At 41.6% G+C, this 22,529-nt stretch overlaps 1 non-coding gene across 1 annotated transcript; it reads right to left on the bottom strand.

Annotated features, from left to right (window-relative positions):
- Window positions 1-5,513: 5,513 nt before the first annotated feature.
- TRNAC-GCA (transfer RNA cysteine (anticodon GCA)) lies at window positions 5,514-5,585 on the bottom strand. The gene has a single exon. It is a non-coding gene; the product is annotated as a tRNA-Cys (tRNA).
- Window positions 5,586-22,529: the final 16,944 nt, after the last annotated feature.

Raw genomic sequence — 22,529 nt, 5'->3', positions numbered from 1 at the left:
GTTTCATTCTCCTCTTTGACTTGCCAGGATCATTCAGGCCTTCCCACTGTACTTGGCCATCCCTTTCTCTAGCCTTCTAAGAGCCACCTTGAAAAGTGGGTCTTCCTGACCTTCTGGGGACACACCAGGGTGTTAAATGATGTGTCATGAGAGAGAGCCCCAAAGTTAGTGAATTCTTTCTTAACCATTCTTTGGTTCTAACCCTATTGATCAAGCACTCTCCGCATCCAGTTCTAGGGGTAATCCTCCCATTCTTCATGGTTCATGCTAGCTAATTCTGAAAACTCTTACAGAGTGTCATTTCTTCCTTATCAGCCCCAGGACATCCCCATTCAGGTCCTGGGTGGGGTCCAGGATGGAGATTTAACCCTTGTTTTCCCCCCAGCAGCCAGGAAAGGAGGTGGGATCAGCTCCTGAGGGAACCTCTGCTACCTTGCAGGTGAAAGGTCTCTTTCTTGCTTGCAGCAGGGGGTGACAGCTCTCTCTCAGGGAAGGGTGGGAAATCTCTGCAAGTTTTAAGCATTTAGGATTCCAGACTTTTCCAACTGGGGCCCTGACTTCAGTGGGAAAGACCTGCCTTATCTATTTAAAAATCTCTTGACTTTATCATACTAATAGCTCCTCTTTGCAGCTCAGCTGTTTTTACACTTTCAATTTAGAAGACAAAAAACCCTTCTTAAGCTGGCAAAGAGGCCCTCTGGCTCTCACACTTAGCCTTTAATGGTTTGTTAACCGCTCTCGATTTCTCATTATTCCATCATAGGACGTCAATACAGTTTGTTAATAATAAGGCAAGTCCACTCCTCACAGACATTAATCCCTGCTATCTTTCACTACCAGAACCATTGTACTGTGGAGGGCACTGACCATCATTGCAAATGCCGAGGGCATTTTTCACGCTGGGACATGTTCCCAGGTCACCACTGTGGGGACCTTCAGCAAGTGGGCCTTGTGCCAGAGACTCGTTATGCCATCCCCACTCCACTCATGAAAGGGTCCCTTGTGTCAGCTAGACAGTGAGTGAGGAGACCCAAGCCCCATGTGATCATCAGTCCCTACTCTCGATACCACTTATCTCCATTTAGGACTTACAAGAAACAGACACTAAGGTATACAGGACATTTTGGGGCAAGGATAAAGGGAAGGGAATGAGAGTAGGCATGGAGAAGCTTTAGATTCAATGCAGGTACAGCTGTGATTCATAAAAGGAGAGAGGAAAGGAAGGACTGGGTAGGAAGAGGTTTAGACTTCAGTGCAGTTCACAGAGAGTCTTGGCAAGACTGATGAAGAGCTTCTGAGAAAAGGGTACCATTAGAAGGTTCTTGCATCAGGCTGGTATGACCTGACTCCAGTACCCACACAGTTCAGTCGTTGGCTCAGTCAGTGGCTGCGAGCAGCCAGGGAAGGAAGGCTTGGATGTGAAGGTCATGTAAGCTCTAAGTGGAAGTCAACTGTGACCCACAACAGTTCCTTCTGAATGATGATGTGGGCAGTCCAACTCCATCCACCTCTACTTGTGTCCTTTGCCAGGGTTTCTGAGGATCCCTGGACTAGACTGCTTATAGTCAAAGGTCTCTTTTTGTTTTGAATTTCTGCTCCTACTTAAGTACTCTGTCTCCTACAGTGATCTCACCACCACTTCCAGCTTCCTCAGTGTTCTCTTGGCATCTATACCCCAAATTTAAAGACCTCCACTTCATTTCCCAAAGTAGTCACCCTATCCCAGGGCTATGATAGGTATCTGACATGTGAAAGACCTGATAATAATGGGAAAAATTCCAAAAAAGAGAAAGAAAGAGCTTAAATTTTAATTTTAGATGTCATCATGTTTAAAGTCCACTGGCCCTTCTCTGCCGCAAGGAATTTCTTACTTTTTTCCCCCACCCATTTCTTATGTTAGTGTTCTCAAAATACCCCCTCTCTTGAGTTGTCAGGAAGGAAAAAAATAGTCACTATTCCTCTCTTTTGGGTCCCTATATATCGTGCGCAGACAATCTGTCTTTTATCTCTACTGTTATCTTAGTAAGGTTCTGGAGTCTAATCGGGCATTAACTGAAAATGGGTTAATTAAGGTGTTTATATTAAATATTATGGCTATCCTGGATTCCTGGTACTTTCTTATATCTTGGTTTTGACTACTTCTGACTTTATTTTTTATTTATTAACAAATTATTAAAAAACTCAATCTCAGATTAAACAGAAAGTTATGATAAACCTGATACAAAGATACAAGAAAACAAATAGCTATAAGCCACAGGCTTTTCTATGCAATTTCTTATCTCAAGTTCATTTTCCAATCTATTGAGATTTTTATCTTTGAAAATGTTCAGTAATGTCAAATGTACATAAAAAAGACTACATATCAATTTATGAACAGATGTAGGCATGTAGCCAACATGTATAAAAGGAAAATGGTCTAAGGAGCTGATTCTTTGATGTGAAGGTTCTTTTATAAGAATTTTCTTTATCTCCCTCATAATAAAAAAAAAAAAGTTAGAGTCTGGTTCAAAGCACAATCAGTCTTTCATGGTAAAGACAATGGATGGAAGCAATTTGAAGCAAATGCCCTTGATTAAATAGATGACTATTTGACTTCTTAATAAATAATCAACATGAAAATAAAAGCCTAGATCTTTTCAAGTTCACATGGGAATGGTTTATTTTAGCAGAACTGAAATGGTATATGCACTTTGAACTCTGTAGCTTAAATATTTAAAAAAGGACTCCTTGGAAATCTTAAAATAACCCTATTTCATTCATGCACCAAAGCATGGAAAACTGAAGGCAAATCAAGATCCCTAGAATGTATATTTGCCTTTCAGCATCACCTTGTACCTGTAGCTTTGATTCCAAAAATGCCCTTGCTTGTGTTTGTTTTGAATCACTTTTGATGGAGGAGGTACATTCTGCAATACACAGATAAGCAGGAAATGAACCACAGAAGAAAAATCTATTAGTTCCAAAACTCAAAGAGAGTAATTACCCCAGCACTGCATGTTTTTCCCTTTTCCAATTTGAAATTTTCTCTCTTCCAAATAATGCCATATATGATTGCCCCAATTTTCAACCAGCCTATTCTGCACTTATACTAGTTTATGGGTACAAATAATTTCTTCTCTTACCTATAAGTTCCAAAGAAAAAATTGTCCTTGTTCACAGATGTTCTCTGTTGAGATGCCTCGGCAGTGGTACCTCTGGTCCTGCTTCAGGAAGACTGTTGCTCTTCCATTGACAATGCCTGCTGGCCCTTAAAAGTCAAGCTGTGTTTTCTGCCCAAGGGTCAGGAAAAGGTGTTCTTCTCAGTGAGTTGGAGATCCTTTGTTCTTAAACACACACAAAGCATAAAAATACAAAACAGCTCTGCCCGGCCACAGATCAGATTAGTCTCTCAGTCGTGTCCGACTCTTTGCGACCCCATGAATCGCAGCACACCAGGCCTCCCTGTCCATCACCAACTCCCAGAGTTCACTCAGACTCACGTCCATCCAGTCAGTGATGCCATCCAGCCATCTCATCCTCTGTCGCCTCCTTCTCCTTCTGCCCCCAATCCCTCCCAGCATCAGAGTCTTTTCCAATGAGTCAACTCTTCGCATCAGGTGGCCAAAGTACTGGAGTTTCAGCTTTAGCATCATTCCTTCCAAAGAAATCCCAGAGCTGATCTCCTTCAGAATGGACTGGTTGGATCTCCTTCCAGTCCAAGGGACTCTCAAGAGTCTTCTCCAACACCACAGTTCAAAAGCATCAATTCTTTGGCACTCAGCCTTCTTCACAGTCCAACTCTCACATCCATACGTGACCACAGGAGAAACCATAGCCTTGACTAGATGAACCTTTGTTGGCAAAGTAATGTCTCTGCTTTTGAATATGCTATCTAGGTTGGTCATAACTTTCCTTCCAAGGAGTAAGCGTCTTTTAATTTCATGGCTGCAGTCACCATCTGCAGTGATTTTGGAGCCCAGAAAAATAAAGTCTGATACTGTTTCCACTGTTTCCCCATCTATTTCCCATGAAGTGATGGGACCAGATGCCATGATCTTCATTTTCTGAATGTTGAGCTTTAAGCCAACTTTTTCACTCTCCACTTTCACTTTCATCAAGAGGCTTTTTAGTTCTTTACTTTCTGCCATAAGGGTGGTGTCATCTGCATATCTGAGGTTATCGATATTTCTCCCGGCAATCTTGATTTCAGCTTGTGCTTCTTCCAGCCCAGCATTTCTCATGATGTACTCTGCATATAAGTTAAATAAGCAGGGTGCCAACATACATCCTTGACGTACTCCTTTTCCTATTTGGAAACAGTCTGTTGTTCCATATCCAGTTCTAACTGTTGCTTCCTGACCTGCATACAGATTTCTCAAGAGGCAGGTCAGGTGGTCTGGTATTCCCATTTCTTTCAGAATTTCCCACAGTTTATTGTGATCCACACAGTCAAAGGCTTTGGCATAGTCAATAAAGCAGAAATAGATGTTTTTCTGGACTCTCTTGCTTTTTCCATGATCCAGCAGATGTTGGCAATTTGATCTCTGGTTCCTCTGCCTTTTCTAAATCCAGCTTGAACTTCTGGAAGTTCACAGTTCACATATTGCTGACCCCTGGCTTGGAGAATTTTGAGCATTACTTTACTAGCATGTGAGATGAGTGCAATTGTTCGGTAGTTTGAGCATTCTTTGGCATTACCTTTCTCTGGGATTGGAATGAAAACTGACCTTTTCCAGTCCTGTGGCCACTGCTGAGTTTTCCAGATTTGCTGGCATATTGAGTGCAGCACTTTCACAGCATCATCTTTCAGGATTTGGAATAGCTTAACTGGAATTCCATCACCTCCACTAGCTTTGTTCGTAGTGATGCTTTCTAAGGCCCACTTGACTTCACATTCCAGGATGTCTGGCTCTAGGTCAGTGATCACACCATCGTGATTATCTGGGTCATGAAGATCTTTTCTGTACAGTTCTTCTGTATATTCTTGCCATCTCTTCTTAATATCTTCTGCTTCTGTTAGGTCCATACTATTTCTGTCCTTTATCAAGCCCACCTTTGCATGAAATGTTCCTTTGGTATCTCTGATTTTCTTGAAGAGATCTCTAGTCTTTCCCATTCTGTTGTTTTCCTCTATTTCTTTGCATTGATCGCTGAAGAAGGCTTTCTTATCTCTTCTTGATATTCTTTGGAACTCTGCATTTAGATGTTTATATCTTTCCTTTTCTCCTTTGCTTTTTGCTTCTCTTCTTTTCACAGCTATTTGTAAGGCCTCCCCAGACAGCCATTTTGCTTTTTTGCATTTCTTTTCCATGAGGATGGTCTTGATCGGCCACACCCAAGCTTAATTCTCATCATGTAGTTCTCTAAGTAGGTGTTGAAAGTAAAAGTGAAGTTGCTCAGTCACGTCCGACTCTGCGGCCCCATGGACTGTAGCCCACCAGGCACCTCCATCCGTGGGACTCTCCAGGCAAGAGTACTGGAGTGGGTTGCCGTTTCCTTCTCCAGGAAGGATCCAGGAGATCTTCCCGGAGATCTTCCCAACCCAGGGATCGAACCCGGGTCTCCTGCACTGCAGGCAGACGCTTTACCATCTGAGCCACCAGGGAAGTTCAAGTAGGTGTTAGCTGATTAAAAAAAAAAAAAAAAAGATTCCCTGTGCTCCCAATCTACTTGTCCTTTGCTTACAACAACGAGAGGTTTCTTAAATGATGAAAACTACTCAACTTGCACTATTCACATCCACCTGGAACCTCAGAATGTGACCCTATTTGGAACAAGGACTTTGCAGATGTGATTAAGGTAAAGAGCTTGAGATGAGATCATCCTAGAAGAGGGGAGTGCCCTAAATTCAATGATGAGTTCCCTTATAAGAGATAGAAAAGAAGACCCAGACACACAGAGAGCAAGCCATGTGAAGACAAGGGCAGAAACAAGAACGAGGTATCTATAAGGCAAGGAACACTAAGGATTACCTGCAGCCACCAGACCCTGAAGTTGTTCAGTTGCTCAGTTGTGTCCAACTCTTTGTAACCCCATAGACTACAGCACACCAGGTTTCCCTGTCCTTCCTCATCTCCTGGAGCTTCCTCAAACTCAGGTCCATTGAGTCGGTGATGCCATCTAACCATCTCATCCTCTATTGTCCCCTTCTCCTGCCTTCAATCTTTCCTAGAATCAGGGTCTTTTCCAATGAGTCAGCTCTTCACATCAGGTGACCAAAGTACTGGAGCTTAAGCTTCAGCATCAGTCTTTCCAATGAATAATCAGGATTGAGTTCCTTTAAGACTGACTGGTTTGATCTTGCAGTCCCAGGGACTCTCAAGAGTCTTCTCCAATACCACAGTTCAAAAGCATCAATTCTTTGGCACTCAGCCCCTTGGAAGAAAAGCTATGACAAACCTAGACAGTGTATTAAAATGCAAAGATATTACTTTGCCAACAAAGGTCTGTACCGTCAAAGCTATGGTTTTCCAGTAGTCATGTATGGATATGAGAGTTGGACCCTGAAGAGAGGCGTGGAACAGACTCCCACTCAGAGCCTCTGCAGGCAACCAACCTTGCTGACACCTTGATCTCAGACTTCTGGCCTCTAGAACAGTGAGAGAAGAAATTTCTGTTGATTTAAGTTTGTATAATTTGTTATGGCAGCCCTAGGGAACAGATACAGTGCATGCATGTGTGCTAAGCTGCTTCAGTTCTCTTCCACTCTTTGCAGCCCTTGGACTATAGCCTTCTAGGTTCCTCAGTCCATGGGATTCTCCAGGCAAGAATACTGGAGTGGGTTGCCATGCCCTTCTCCAGGGGATCTTCCCAATCCAGGGATTGAACCCAGGTCTCCTGCATTGTTGCAGGATTCTTTACTGACTGAGCCAGCAGGGAAATTCATGGAACAGATACAGTGCATAATTATTTTTACACACATCATATGCACATGCATCCACAATTATTACCTTGAAAAGTTTCCGTAAGGATCAGTGGTTCTCACTGAAGGCTGTACTCTCCATATAGAAATATATGACACTGATTTGGGTTTCAGATGATTGGAGGATGCTACATTCATGCTGATCCCACACAATAAAACACTACTCAGCCTTTTGCATGACTTTTGAATATCAAGAGTCATGTATGTGGGCTTTCCTGGTGTCTCAGGTGGTAAAAAAAAAATCCTCCTGTAATGTGGGAGACCTGGGTTCAATCCCTGGGAAGATCCCCTGGAGGAGGGCATGGCAACCCACTCTAGTGTTCTTGCCTAGAGAATTCCACGGACAGAGGAGCCTGGTGGGCTATAGTCATGGGGTCGCAAAGAGTCGGACACAATTGAATGACTTTCACTTTCAGTCATTTATGTAGATGAAAAATTGATTTATAAGTATTTGAGGCAAGAACCATATGTTGGTGAACAGAAAGTATTTTTGCACAGTTTCAATACACAGGCATTACCTGAAGTTTTCAGGAAATACAATTACTGTAAAGTTAGGGAAGCTTGCCTTTTTTTTTGAATTGGTCTGCATTTATAGATGTTGCCTCAAAGCATTAACATGGCATGGTAAAACATAATTTCACCATGCCTGAAGATTTACATAATGAAATAGATATTGTATTAATCAGGCTTCTCCTGAATAATACAAAGAGATTTATTGTAAGGAACTGAGTCACGTGATGGAAGCTGACAAGGCCCAAGATCAGCAGAATGAGTTGGTAAGTAGGAGACCAAGGAGAGACAATGCTGCAGCTTCAACCTGAAGGTCAAGCAGAGCTGATGTTTCAGTTCAAGTTTGAAGGAAGGAAAACAACTATGTCCCAGTTTAAAGGCAGCCAGGAAGAAACAATTGTTTCTTGTCCAGAGGAAGGTCACACTTTTTGATGTATTCAAGCCTTCAACTGATTGGATGAGGCCTACCCACATCAGAGAGCACAATTTGCATCACTCAGTCTACTGATTTATATGTTAATCTCACTTAAAGGCACACTCACAGTCACATCCAGAGTAATGTAATGTTTGACCAAACATCTGGGCACATGTGACCCAGGCAAAATGACTCATAACATCAACTACCATAGATATTAATATATAAGCTGTTTTTCTTCCATTTCTACCTCACATTTTACTTAAAATATTATATTCGTTTCTAAAACTATAGTTGCATAAGAAGGTTATATTATTTCTGAATTTCATTTTCAATAGTAAAGAGGTCATTAAACATATTCATTATAAGAAGAGTCACTGACTGTTACAGGGTTGAGCAGAGCTAATCTAGATATGCCACATTCTACTGTGATGGCTTCATAGTTCTCCACATGTGGACACACCATGACATTTAATTAATTAACACTTCGGTAGTTCCTTTTTTTTTTTACTATTACTAAAAATATCATGGACAATACCCTCATATCTTTGCACATTTTACAATATTTCTATCTAATAGATTCCTCAAGAAAGATTTCCTCAGAAGAGTATGCACATTTAAAATGTTGACAGACACTTCAGCAGTGGGTTTTAGGACATGAACCATTTCTTCAAAGGAAATTGTATACGGTGGTTGAAAAATGTTGCCTGCCATATTGGTAAACAAAAGATGTTGTAGCCATCAAGCTATAACAGCCACTGTAGTTACCCCCAACTGTGCATCCTTAGGGGATTCAGGATGGAGAAAAGCAGGATACTGCCCCTAGAGAGTTGAAAGTGTGTATTAGTTGCTCAGTTGTGTCTGACTCATTGCAGTTCCATGGGCTGTAGCCAGGCTCCTCTGTCCATGGAATTCTGGCAAGAATACTGGAGTGGGTAGCCATTCCCTTCTCCAGGGGATCTTCCTGACCCAGGGATCGAACCTGGGTCTCCTGTATTGCAGGCGGATTCAGAGAGTCAAGGTGAACATTAAAAAAAAATGATTTCAATGAGCCCAGACTCTTGCATCTTCCCATACATAGAAAAACTCACTAAATTCATTAACATGAGATGTCTGGTTTTCTTTAATTAACACTAACCCTTTGATGTTCCTACTACCTGGTTTTTGTTGCAAAACTCCTACATACCCTGGCTCCTCCATTACTTCTTCAGAGCAGTCCCTCAGAGCTACCTGGAAAGCTGTCTTCTGGACTTAAGTCTTCAGTCTTTTCTGCCAGATAAAACATAATTCTCAACTTTTAGGCTTTGCTTTTTTTTTTTCCCAATCAATAATACCAGTAACTATAAAACAGATATAAGTAGAGCTGCTTTTGGAAATCCAGAAGACCCACCCATTCTTTTCTTGGCCAAGGCAATCCCTGGGCATCTTGCCACAGTTCCTCAGGCTTCAGGAGCATAGCTTGAAAACACTGGCCCTGAGATACAATCTACCCCTTTCTTGGTGGTTTACAATGGCAACCCACTCCAGTACTCTTGCCTGGAAAATCCCATGGACGGAGGAGCCTGGTAGGCTGCAGTCCATGGGGTCGCTAGGAGTTGGATACAACTGAGCAACTTCACTTTCAATTTTCACTTTCATGCATTGGAGAGGGAAATGGCAACCCACTCCAGTGTTCTTGCCTGGACAATCCCAGGGATGGGGGAGCCTGGTGGGCTACCATCTATGGGGTCGCACAGAGTCGGACACGACTGAAGCAACTTAGCAGCAGCAGGGCTGACCCACCCTATGAGACACCTTGATAGCTTCCTTCTCACTCCCTCTGACATCTAGGTTGTCATCATCAGGTTAAATTTCAGTCCGTTCATCAATTGTATAGGCCAACCCACTAGAATCCCATGCTATCTTCATTATTATTATTTACTTTCTTGAAATGTTCTAAATACATGTATTGAAAAGTCCATAACATGTAAACATACAGCTTAATAAAATAGTGTAATGCACATATTGACACAGCCACTACAATGATAAAGAAATAAAATAGCACCCCAGACACAACCACTTCACTCCTTGCCAAAGGTCATCACCATACTGATATTTATGGTTGTCATTTCTTTGTTTCTCTTTGTACTTTCACTCTAGTGTATGCTGTATATTAGTTAATACACTAGAGTTTATTTTTTGCCTGTTCAGGGACTTTGTATCAAGGGGCTAATATAGCATGCATTTTCTGTTCTTTGGTACAATATTATTTTTGTGAAGTTTGTACATGCTGGTACATACGGCTGCAGCTTTAAAATCGTTTTTATTGCTATGCTGCATTTAATTCTATGAATATATCACAATTTATTTATCCATTCCATTGTTGATGAACATTTGGTTGTTTTTCCATTTAAGGCTATTAAATAATGATGCTAAGAACTCTCTTATATATGCCTTTTGTTTCCCATAGTCCTGCATTTCTATTTCACACATTACTGGAGATACAATTGTTGGAATATATGATATGAACCTGAGCTTTCCATTCTAGGTTACTTTACTAAATAAACAAACAACTCTACTGATTGGTTTGAAAAAGTATTTGTCCTGTAGATTACTTGATAACCATGTGTAATTGCAATCATCATTTTCTCAGATATCCCCCATAATATTTTATAAAATGGAGGATTATATAGAGTTTCTTTTGGGTTGATGAAATGTTCTAAAATTACACAGTAGTTATAGTTGCACAACTTTAATAAACACCAAACCCGTCTGAACTGTACACTCTGAAAGGATGGATTTTATGGCACGGGAATTATATGTCAATTAGGTTGTTATAAATAAACAAGTTAAAAAAAATGACAATAAGAATTCAGGATTGTTGATGACAGAAGCTGTATAATAGGGGACTTTTTCTACCTCCAACCATCCTTCCAGGAATTATTGTGAGGGAGGGGAGAGGCAAGAAGCAGAAGAATGTGATGGGGAAGTAAAGGAGAGAGGACAGCAAGAAACTGGTAGATTTAGATGGCAGCTTAGGAAAATATTATGGCCATTTGTATTATCTGATTATGGTAAATAAAGACGAGAAAATAGAATAGAAGAAGACATACAGATGGCTAACAAACACATGAAAAGATGCTCAACATCACTCATTATCAGAGAAATGCAAATCAAAACCACAATGAGGTACCATTTCACGCCAGTCAGAATGGCTGCGATCCAAAAGTCTACAAGCAATAAATGCTGGAGAGGGTGTGGAGAAAAGGGAACCCTCTTACATTGTTGGTGGGAATGCAAACTAGTACAGCCACTATGGAGAACAGTGTGGAGATTCCTTAAAAAACTGGAAATAGAACTGCCATACAACCCAGCAATCCCACTGCTGGGCATACATACCGAGGAAAACCAGAATTGAAAGAGACACGTGTACCCCAGTGTTCATCGCAGCACTGTTTACAATAGGCAGGACATGGAAGCAACCTAGATGTCCATCAGCAGATGAATGGATAAGAAAGCTGTGGTACATATACACAATGGAGTATTACTCAAAGAATACATTTGAATCAGTTCTAATGAGGTGGATGAAACTGGAGCCGATTATACAGAGTGAAGTAAGCCAGAAAGAAAAACACCAATACAGTATACTAACGCATATATATGGAATTTAGAAAGATGGTAATGATAACCCTGTATGGGAGAGACAGCAAAAGAGACACAGATGTATAGAACAGTCTTTTGGACTCTGTGGGAGAGGCAGCGGGGGATGATTTGGGAGAATGGCATTGAAACGAATCGCCAGTCCAGGTTCGATGCAGGATACAGGAAGCTTGGGGCTGGTGTACTGGAATGACCCAGAGGGACGGTATGGGGAGGGAGGTGGGAGGGGGGTTCAGGATTGGGAACACATGTACACCCGTGGCGGATTCATGTTGATGTATGGCAAAATCAATACAATATTGTAAAGTAATTAGCCTCTAATTAAAATAAATAAATCTAGTTAAAAAAAAAGAATTGATGGGCTACTTTCAGTTTATGTATTTAAATATAATTTAACATACAGCACCTCTCTATATGCCAAAAGGTGTTGATATGTTCATGGAGTACACAAGGGAAAGTGAGTTGCAAGGATGGAACTCAGGGTCACAGGGCTAATATATAGAGATAACAATAGCAACATTATAGCTAACACTACTAATTCATATTTATTTTTTTGTCATAAAGTTTTCAATCCTGGCTGTACCACTTACTATCTGTGTAATGCTGTGCAAGTTACTTAGCTTTTGTTGACCTTACTTTTTTCATCCAATAAGCTACTATTGTGCATTTCAGTTCCGGAAATGTTGTCACAGGAATTGCCACTGTCTCCCCACTTTAATGGAGATGTGCAGTCATAGATGTGTCATTTCGAAGGCGTGCACACTTACCCTGCACCCCACACCCCTGACATAATCACCTTAATGAAGTAAGACTGTTGGCACCAGATAACACAGAGAGTTAAGAGAACACAGAAAAGAGAGAGAGAACACAGAAAACTGCCTTTCTGCCTGAAATTAAAGAAAAGGGAAAATAATGTCTCAGCAAATCATCCTATCACACAAGCATCCTACTAGCTGAAGAATCCTAAGCAGCATAACTACGAAAGCCCTTGCTTGAATTGTGTGCTATACTGTGTCTCTTAAAAATAGGGGGTGAAAAACAGTTTTTTAAAGTCCACAAATGATTCTTTGAAATAATACCTTTTTATTTATTTATTTTTGGATGCAGTGGTGAATAAGTTAATTTTTGTTAACATACACGTAACACAACTTATACATCCGTTTTGTTCATTGAGAAGATTTGGGACATGTAAATGTGCCCCGAAAATTCCAACAGTCTGTTGTTATCAATCGAATCAGGGTGACCACTTCAGCAGTTGAATGTCACTCTCTATAACACTTTTCCTCTATAAATGAAGGCCTTGTTTTATAACTGGCCTGGATGCTTCTGATTTTATTGGAACTATACTAAGAAGTTGGTTTGCTGTGAATTCCTTCCTTGTGGCTAAAGGTGCATGAATTCAATACAGTGTCTGAGCAGCCACTAGGTCTCACACCACCCACGTCCCAGGTGGAATTAAATGTCCTCGAGTAGGCTGCTTTGAAATTCTAGTCTTAAAAGCATGCTTTTTAGAGCAGCAAAGCACAAATGTCTGTGTATATATTTACTGCACTTTATGCATCCTGTGTATAAAAGCTGTATTGAACATTTATGAGGGTTCCCCTCTGAAAATTTACAGATCATAATAGAAAGTATGTTTTTGCATTTTTACCAAAACCTCAGACTCCAATAGACTGAGGACTTGATGGAGCCAAGAAATAAAAAGAGGGAGCTGATTACCACAATATATAGCTTTCTTGGCACAAACAGATCTGTTTCACTCACCCAGGCCTCGAGGCAAAGGAACAAAAGAAGCTGGGCAGTTTCAACACCCTTTGCCCACATCTGCCCATGTTCTGCCCTTTTTCTCCTCAGAGAGAGAGGGCGGGGAATGGAGGCAGGCAGTGCCCATGAGTTCTGAAAACTAACATAAAGGGAGATCTTGGGGACCCTTTTTATTTTTTTCCATCACATATCCAGTACATTTTTCTTGACTTTCAAATTTTTAAATTACCATACATCATTCAAACAGCAGAGGTCTAATTATAACAGCCTCCAAATGTTTGCATTAAGTAAGCTGACTTATTGCCAAGGTGATCTAGAAACAAACATTCACTGCATTTACTGTTTGAAAAGTATTTAAATATGCTTGACTTCCTCCCAGCTGCCTACAGGGAACAGTCAGCGTCCAACAGGGAAACGACTTTATCATTTCTTAATAAAGGGAAATCAATGCAGGGAATTAGGTACAAGGGTGAAAAAAGAGCTGAGAGCCAAACAGGAGAGCAAGGCAAACCAGAGATGAGCAATGGCAGAGAAAGCCAAAGGGAGGCAGCGGGGTTTCCAGCATCCAAAGCCAAAGTCACAGGACACTGGCACCTCAATGGAGCTGTCCAGGGGAGCTGAGTCGCAGGGCGCGTGCAGCCATGCTGAAGTGAGCGTTCACAGCCGAGAGCTGAACTGTGTGCTCCGTCCCCCCTGCAACCCCAACCTCCTACTGTTCTAACGTTGTCCTAAGCCAGAAGCCAGCTGACACAGGAGGCTGGGAGTCATCCCGTAGGCAGGCGTCAGCCCCACTGCCTTAGAGAGTAGAGCAGCGGGAGAGAAACGGGTCTGAGCGCACACTGAGATCACATCTTCCCTCACCATGCTCTGACTTCTTAAACTAAAGAAAAAAATATATCTGAAATGAAATCTCCATTTTAGTGGACAGTGGGAAAAACTAGGTTCTGAAGGCTGCAGCAGCCAAAGAGACTCTGCCTTACCCTCACCTGCAAGCTCAGTTCCCCTCCCCTAGGGTAGCTACAGTTCCTCAGCAGAAATTCTGTCCAATGGGACCCATCACAGACTCAGGCAGGGGACCGGCTGCCTTTTTCTTGACTTTCTTACACTGTCTCAGTAGTTTCTCATATATATTCATACAGGAATGACTGTGCAGCATTTTATGAGCTGTCATGAGGGAAAATGGCTGTGGCATAAGTCCAAGGCTGACAGGGTGCTTTCACCTCACGTCATCCAGAGCTTGGAGGTACAAGGAGAGAAAAGAAGAGAAAATGTAATGTGAACGAGTGGTGAGTTATCTAGCTCCTATACTTTTGGGGAAGTGACTAGAATAGAATCACCTTCCTTTTCTTATTCCTCTCTTTTTTAAGGAGAAATAAATACACCTAAGAGAAATATTCTGGCTATCTAAGGGTCGGGGACAACAGTGGTTAGAAGAAAACAGCTGGAATGTGTCTGTAGTGGGAGTGGACAAAAAGGCTCTTTCTGTGCCATCAGTGAATCGTTGCTGTGAGAAAGCTGAAACAGCAGCCTCTTTGCAGCCAAAACAATTATCCCCGAGGCCAGTTCCCAGCTTCCCATGCATACCCGGGACATCCCCAGCTGTCTGGCAATGCTGAGTGCTTCTTGACTGACCAGTGCCTCAGATCACAATGGAAGTTGCCATGTCTAAGCGACCTTGGCATTACATATGATGGAGGGGCAAGGGGGGTCTGGGCAAGCCCTGGAGACAGGACACTGGCTGATGTGAGGAAAGAGAGGAAACTGTTTCCTTTATAACTGTTTCCACTTATAAAGTGGCATCAGTCAGTCAGTTCAGTGGCTCCGTCATGTCCAACTCTTTGCAACCCCATAGACTACAACATGCCAGGCCTACCTGTCCATCCCCAACTCCCAGAGCTTGCTCAAACTCATGTCCATCAAGTTGGTGATATGGCATCTATTGAGCACTTGTGTATGCCAGGTCCTCTGTTGTCTTGTTGAATCTTCCCTGAAACCCTCTGTGGTCACCATTCTCAATTTTCTCATTTCATAGATGAGGATCCTGAGGCTTTGAGGTTGGGTTATTTGTCCAGTGTCATGCAGCTAGTAAATCGAGATTTAAGACTCTAACCGAGGTCTGTCTCTCTCCTCATATACAAAGCTCTTCATCACTGTGCTACTCTATATATCGGTTCTGAAGGAAGCTCAGTGGACAGTTTGTATGTTCAGTGCAAACAGTCACTGACCTCTTCACCCATGATTTATGGAAGAGATAGTAATGCAGAATCATTGCTTGTTTGCTCTGTGTAATGTCTGAATGCAAATAATCAGTGAACTCTTGCTATCTATTTAGTCTAAATGACTGAGTCATATGGTATCTGCTGATGTTCTAGAAGCTACTATGTTCTGAATCTCTCTAGCAACACAAACCCTAGAGAAGAAATGCTCTATTCCTGCAACTTTTCTTTCCCATATCTTCTCTCAGCTGAAATCACCAAAGACTGGACTCTTTAAATTCAGATCCTGGTCAATTCTGGAGTGACTCCTAACTTCACCATCAGGGGAATTACTTATTATAACAGTGTTTTGCCCAGGATCCAACATACTTGTAAAGAAGGAGAGTCATTTAGGTGCCCACCCCATCCTCCTCTCTGCCAGCCCATATGCATGGACCCATATACATGCAGCTCTCATCTCAGCTGCATTGCTGGAGTCCAGGAAGTTCATCTCTACTGCGTAGACACTTCTCCCTGGATTCTTACAACATTTATAAAACTGAAACAGCATGGGTGGCAAATACATTGCACATATACTGCCAGTTTCCTTTCCTGTGCCCGCAGAGTTAGGGTGATCATTCAAGTTGTTACTGAAACCAGGACACATTGAGAATGTACAGGACTAAATTACATGAAGACAACAGGTATGAGCCCCAGCAGTCCCATAGGAGCATTGCTCGTTGATCCTATCCTTCGAATCAGTGATCCTGGCAGCCCCTCAGAGATGAAAACTAGGCATAATCATATAATTGGCACTTTAGGACACTTACTGCTCATGTTTATGTGCACGCTACTTATTTCACTTTCTCAGTGTGAAAAAGTGGAATGTCTACTCTGCAAATTTCCAAGGCAAGGAGCAATGAACTCTTTAAAGAAAAGGAAGCCATAATCTCTGCCCACAAATAGATTATAGTCTAGTTTTGAAGAAAAGACAACTTAAATAAATGTATAAATAAGTGTATTTTACGAGTGCAAGCATTCTGTTCCATGAATGTTCAGTGAATTTCCCAGGGCAAATGAGAAGACCAGCTAGCAATCTGTAAGGCAACTTAGGCTAGAAGGTAAATGTAAAGAATATAGCTCAGATTTTAGATTCAAAAAGTCCTGGATTCAAGTCCTGAAACTGTATTTTCTAGATGGGTGAAAAGGTGGAAAATAGAAAATAAGTGGGAGAAGGGGATAGTCTTGTAGAACTGAGCCCTTAACATGTGGACTCTGATACCTTCTCTCACTCCAGGCTCCCCTACAGGAGAGCATGAGAACCGAGTTCAGCTGTAGGACACTCGGCTGCGTCAGAGGACTGCCTGATGGTGTGGCGAAAACAACCACAAATACCCCTCCATCACCACCACACTGGAATCTGGGTGACAGAGTCACTGGCACTTGAACCTCACCAAGTGCCCCAATCACCAGAATGGGAACTCAACGGGAAAATTTCCTAGAATGAGATTCTAGGTGGCCCTTAAAGGACGAGCTGGATTTTAAAAGACAGAGCAAAGTCCTCAGGGGAGGACAAATTTTTTCAGATACTTTGGAACACATGACTCTATAGAAGGCAGGTATTCTGTGAAAAGTAACTAGTTTAGCAAGATTCCTCTAAGTACCACATTAGTACCTGGAGGCCAGTTTAATGTGAATTAAATTGCAGTGAATATTTTCAAGCCAGACAAACCATCTGCAAGATTACTGAGGACCCATGGAGTGCTATAATGACCTAGAGGCAGAGGGCCATAGGCATTGGTAAAGAACTTGTGTACAGCCAGTCTCTTGGGAAGGTTCAGATACAGGGTTTAAATTTTATGAAGCATTATGATTCTCAGTGATGAATGAAGAAAGCTAAAGCAAAAGTACTCTGCCAAAAATGAAAGAGGGTCTGAAAGAGTTGACAACAGTGGCAGTTCTGCCTGCCAATGCTGCGGAATAATTCATGAACCACACAGCAATCGAGTGGCTTAGCAACAATTACGAGATGATGAATGCATACTTGGAAATGGTACTATTTCTGCAATAATATAATAATAACAAGTTAACAACTTCTAGGTTACTCCTATTTCTGAGGGTTTGAGGAGACAATTAAAAATGCATAGGTATAATAACCCTGACTTGTTGAAGACCCCAATGATCCATAAAGACTTTATGAGTAAGAGCTTTCTACCTTTGGAAAAATGTAGAATCTACATAACTCAAGGATAGATTGGTCTGGTTTTATATTTACTTAGTGTGGTAGAAAGAATAATGGCCCCCTAAAGACAGCCAGGTCCAAATCCCCAGGACCTGTGAAATGTTACCTTATGTGGCTTAAGGGATATTGTAGATTTAATTAAATTAAAGACCTTCCGATGGGGAGAGTATCTTGGATTATCTCAGTAGGCCCAATGGAATCACAAGGGTCTTTTATAAGCAAAAGAATGAAGTAACAGAGTCAGAGTCAGAGAAGGAAATGTGATGACAACAGAAGCAGAGGTTAGAGTGATCTGAATACGGGACCATGAGCCAAGGGATGCAGATGGTTTTAAAAGCTGGAAAAAGGCAAGGAAGTGGATTTTCCCCTAGAGTCTCAAGTAGGAACTCAATTCTGCCAACTTCTTGATTTCAGTCCAGTGAAACCCATTTTGGACTCCTGCCCTCTAGAGTTATACCAAAATAAATGTCTTAAGACACTAAATTTGTGGTAATTGTTATAGCAACAATAAAAAACTAAGACACCTAACATCTTTCATTATGGTTTTCTTCATTTCTTTGCTTCATAAATTCAGAACCCAGTAAGCCAGGTCCAATACTGGAGAAAATTTCAACAAACCTATTTAACAAAGCGTGAGAAAGATGTAGCTCCAAACAAAAATCATAGATTCAAATAAAAGCAAGAGAAATATGGAATAATACCATAAGTTTTATGCTATACTAGCCTAGAACCATCTTTTGTTAGTTGGTAATTCAATTTATTTATATATTTTCAACATCTCTTATAGACTACATTAAATCTACCACACTCCCCCTAGCAAGGCTCTCTTCACAGAAATTTCTTCCACATATTACATGGAAGCCTGAACATTTTAAAGGCAATAAATTTAAAAGGTAAGGATTTCAAAAACTTTTATTTAGATGTCGTGATAGATCCTTTTGGGAATCCTCCTCTACTTTCCCTGATAAATTCCACCTATTTGGGAACTGCCCCTTGATCCACAGGGCCTAAATATAATCCTCCCTTCTAGCCGGTGTGACATGGAATAAGGAAGGGCCAAGAAGAACTTTTGGCCCAAACTAGGCCAATTATTTCCCCTGGGAATCTAGAATTTGAACTGTGAGATTCAGAATCTGGGAATTGGAAACAGAGTTCCTTTCATGTCAGAAATTTAGGAAGACTGTGATTAACATTCACAGCTGAATGTTAAAATTTCTTAGGTCTGGTTGTTAAACTCTTCCTTGGATTCTGTAAGATACTCTACATAGCAAAATATTTGTGTAAATAGCCCCTGTTCTCACCCCTCTCTGGACCAGTGTGATCTTTAGTTCCTCCAGTGGTAGAATATGTTCCCTATCTCATGAATCTGGGATGACCTTCTGACCTGCATTGAATAATGGGATGTCGTCAAAATGATGTACAAGTTTCCCTTCTGTCTGTCTGTCTCTCCCTGTCTGTGTCTCTTTCCTCTTCTCTGCTTCCTATGAGAACAAGTTCAGTGTAGCCTTTACGATAATCAGAGACATGCTACCCATTTATTATCTTAGTCCCAGAGAGGAAGCAGTCAATCACATGTGAGTTGAGGCACTGAAGCTATTCCAGTCCTGCAGCCTCTATTGGATCTGCCATCTGATCACAATGCATAAGCGAACCTAGACAAGATCAGCCAAGCCTGGCCCAGAGCAGCAGATCCATCCATATGACTCACAGGTGCACAAGCAATAATATGTTCATGTTTTAATTTAATTTATGATAAAGCAATGTCTAATGGATATATTCTAATTTTCTTGCATGTTCTCTAATTTATTTCAAGAAATATTTGTTGAGTTTCTAATAAATACCAGATAAGTTCTTATGTTAAGAATATGAGATTACTGTAAAACAAAGCCCCCACTTTCAAAAAGCTAGTACTCAAGTGAGCATTGTATAGGAGATGAGAAGACAGACAATAAACAACTGGAGAGTAAAACTATGGCATAACAAATGGAAAAGAATAAAACAGGATTAGGAAAACAGGGGATGTGTTCTTGGGAGAAGAAACTGGATTCTTATAAAGAATACAGAGGGAAGGTATCTCTCCAAGATGACGTTTGAGCAGACACCTGAGTGTACTGAGTGTGTATGTGAGTCACTCAGTCGTGTCCAACTCTTTGTGATACCATGAACTGTAGTCCACCAGACTCCTCTGCTCATGAAATTCTCCAGGCAAGGATACAATAGTGGGTTGCCATTTCCTCCTCCAGAGGATCTTTCCAAACCAGGGGTCAAACCCAAGTCTCTTGCATTGCAGGCAGATTCTTTACCATCTGAGCCACCAGAGGGGACAGCAAATGCACAGGCTCTAAGGAGGAAAGAGAAACAGGATTTGTGTTTCTCAAGCAGAGAGGTGAGGGAGAGAAGGGCCAGAGGAGAGGTCACAGCAGCGGCTAAGGTCAGACCTTAGGAAACTCGAGTATAATGACAGGGACCTTGGCTTTTACTTTGAGCAAGACAGGAAACAAAGAGCTTTGATCCAAATAGTTAAGGGAAAGGAATCACATTTTAGAATGTTCACCCTGGATATAGTGTGAACAAACTCTACAGGGATAAGTCGGGAGTCACCTGTCTGATAACTGGAGGGACAGGCAACAGAAATGGGGGGAAAGGGGGAGTTTTAGAGAATCCGGCATTTGGTTTTGGATGTGCTAAGCTGGATAGTGTTTTCAGACAGCCTTAAAAATAACACCAAGTAGATAGTTGGCTGTATAAACATGGAGCTTCAGTCAGAGACATGAATTTAGGAGTGGTTTGTGTATAGTTGGACTTGAACGATTGTGAGTCTCAGAGAAATCCTCTAGGGAGCATAGGTAGAAAAGAGAAGAGCTCTGGGGCTGTCTAATGATTATACCCAGGGAGATAGGAAGAACCAGCAAGAGTGGAGAAGGGAGACCAGCCAGGTACAAAGAGAACCAAGTGGGGTTTTTACCAATCAGCTCCTTTCTTTTCTCTTCAACCTAGCTTAAGCTGATTTCTGTTTTCTAATGTAATGGGATAATATATGGAGATTTTAAGCAGAGGTTTTCCTTTCTGAAAAGGACCCGTGTTGCCTCTCAGCTCTCCAAGGCCTGGATCCAGGGCATTCACAGCTACATGAGGAGGGCAGAAACAGAGACAAAGACTTCCACTGATGTACTGGTTTTTTTAAAAGTCGTGGCAGGCATAAAACCAAACATTTTTTATTTGTGAAAGCTAAGAGTATAAGAGAGAGGGGGTTTGGTTTTGATTTCCAAAGGGCTGAGTAGAAGAGTGAGCCAGAGCCTAGAAGAGAGCACAGAGCTGTGGAGGAAATCATGCAGGATAGGGGATAACTACAATTTCTCACCCTACAGGAGGGAGATAAGATCCCTTCCTGGGCAGCAGGGGAGCTGGAGGGAGAAATCAGGAGCATCTAGATGCTGGTGGGAAGCTTTCCTGCCTGCTCTTCATCTGCATCTCCACCCCAACCCCTCAACCAGGGTGGAAAGCCCTGCTGGGTGTGGGGCCAGGACGTCAGGTTGGAAAATCCTCTGCTAGAGGACTTGGCTCCCCACTTCCCATCCTGAGTGCTAAAGGCACTAACTCACAATGCATCGCACACTAATTCGGGAGAGTGGCGGTTGAGTGCACCTGGAGGGTCTGAGTATTTAGGCAGAAAGCCCGGTCCAGTAGACAACTTCCCTCTGAATTCTGCAAAGCCAGAACAAGACACAGATAAGAGTCAAGGTTTTCTCATGAGCCAAGAGGGGATGTAGAAGGTACCTGCAGGTTGAGGGCCTGCAGTCCTTCCAAGGAGTTGCCAATGCCATAAGCAAGGTCCCAAAGGTGGAGACCTCAAAATTCTGATCTAGTTAAAAGCCTCAAGAAGTGGAAGCAACAGTGAGACCCACAGGAGGCCACTGCGCATTGACCCTGTGGGTTACAGAGAAATTCAGTTATATCTGAGCTGTGGCAACAACCTTTTTTTTTTTTTTTTTAAAGCAGTTATATTTGCAATGGAGAGATCTCTGCTTAATCTAGACATCAAACTTTTAGATGAACATGCTGTATTGCTTAGCTAACAACTGTAAATTCTACTGAAAATATTTGGGTGACATTTTTATCACTATTGATATGGGCAGACTCCAACTGGTCATTTGAAATTTATTCTATCCTATAAGTGGTGTTATAAATAGTGGCTAGCTTCCCATAGTAGCTCACTAAGTGTAGGTAATCTATAATTGAGTTATGACAGTCTAGTTGGCGCCACAGTAGTACAGTGAAGAGTGTTTTCAATCCCTAGCATAGCCTACTCACAGTAGATCCTCAACTATATGCTTAGCTTTTCTAGGCATCAGTTTCCTTATATGCAAAACAGGGATAACAATATCTTTCCTCATAGGTTTGCTGTAAGAATTAGTAACAATTTCCAGAAGGCACCCAAATTTTCAGTGTAACTGATCTTGGCTCAGGGTTAGAAATGGATGAATCACAAGCTGAAATCAAGATTGCCAGAAGAAATATAAGCAACCTCAGAACGCAGATGATACCACTCTAATAGCAGAAAGTGAAGAGGAACTAAAGAGCCTCTTTAGTTTAGATGAGGGTGAAAGAGGAAAGTGAAAAAAAGCTAGCTTAAAACTCAACATTCCAAAAACTAAGATCATGGCATCCGGTTCCATCACTTCATAGCAAATGGATGGGGAAAAAATGCAAACAGTGACAGATTTTATTTTTTTGGGCTCCAAAATCATTGCGGACTGTGACCACAGCCATGAAATTAAAAGACACTTGCTCCTTGGAAGAATCACTATGACAAAACTAGACAGCATATTAAAAAGCAGAGACATCACTTTACTGACAAAGGTC

The sequence above is a fragment of the Bos javanicus genome, chromosome 10, assembly GCF_032452875.1.
Source record: "Bos javanicus breed banteng chromosome 10, ARS-OSU_banteng_1.0, whole genome shotgun sequence".
In the NCBI taxonomy this organism is placed as follows: Eukaryota; Metazoa; Chordata; class Mammalia; order Artiodactyla; family Bovidae; genus Bos; species Bos javanicus.
The sequence above is the reverse complement of the archived record's forward strand: the minus strand, read 5'-3'. Positions and strand labels throughout refer to the sequence as shown.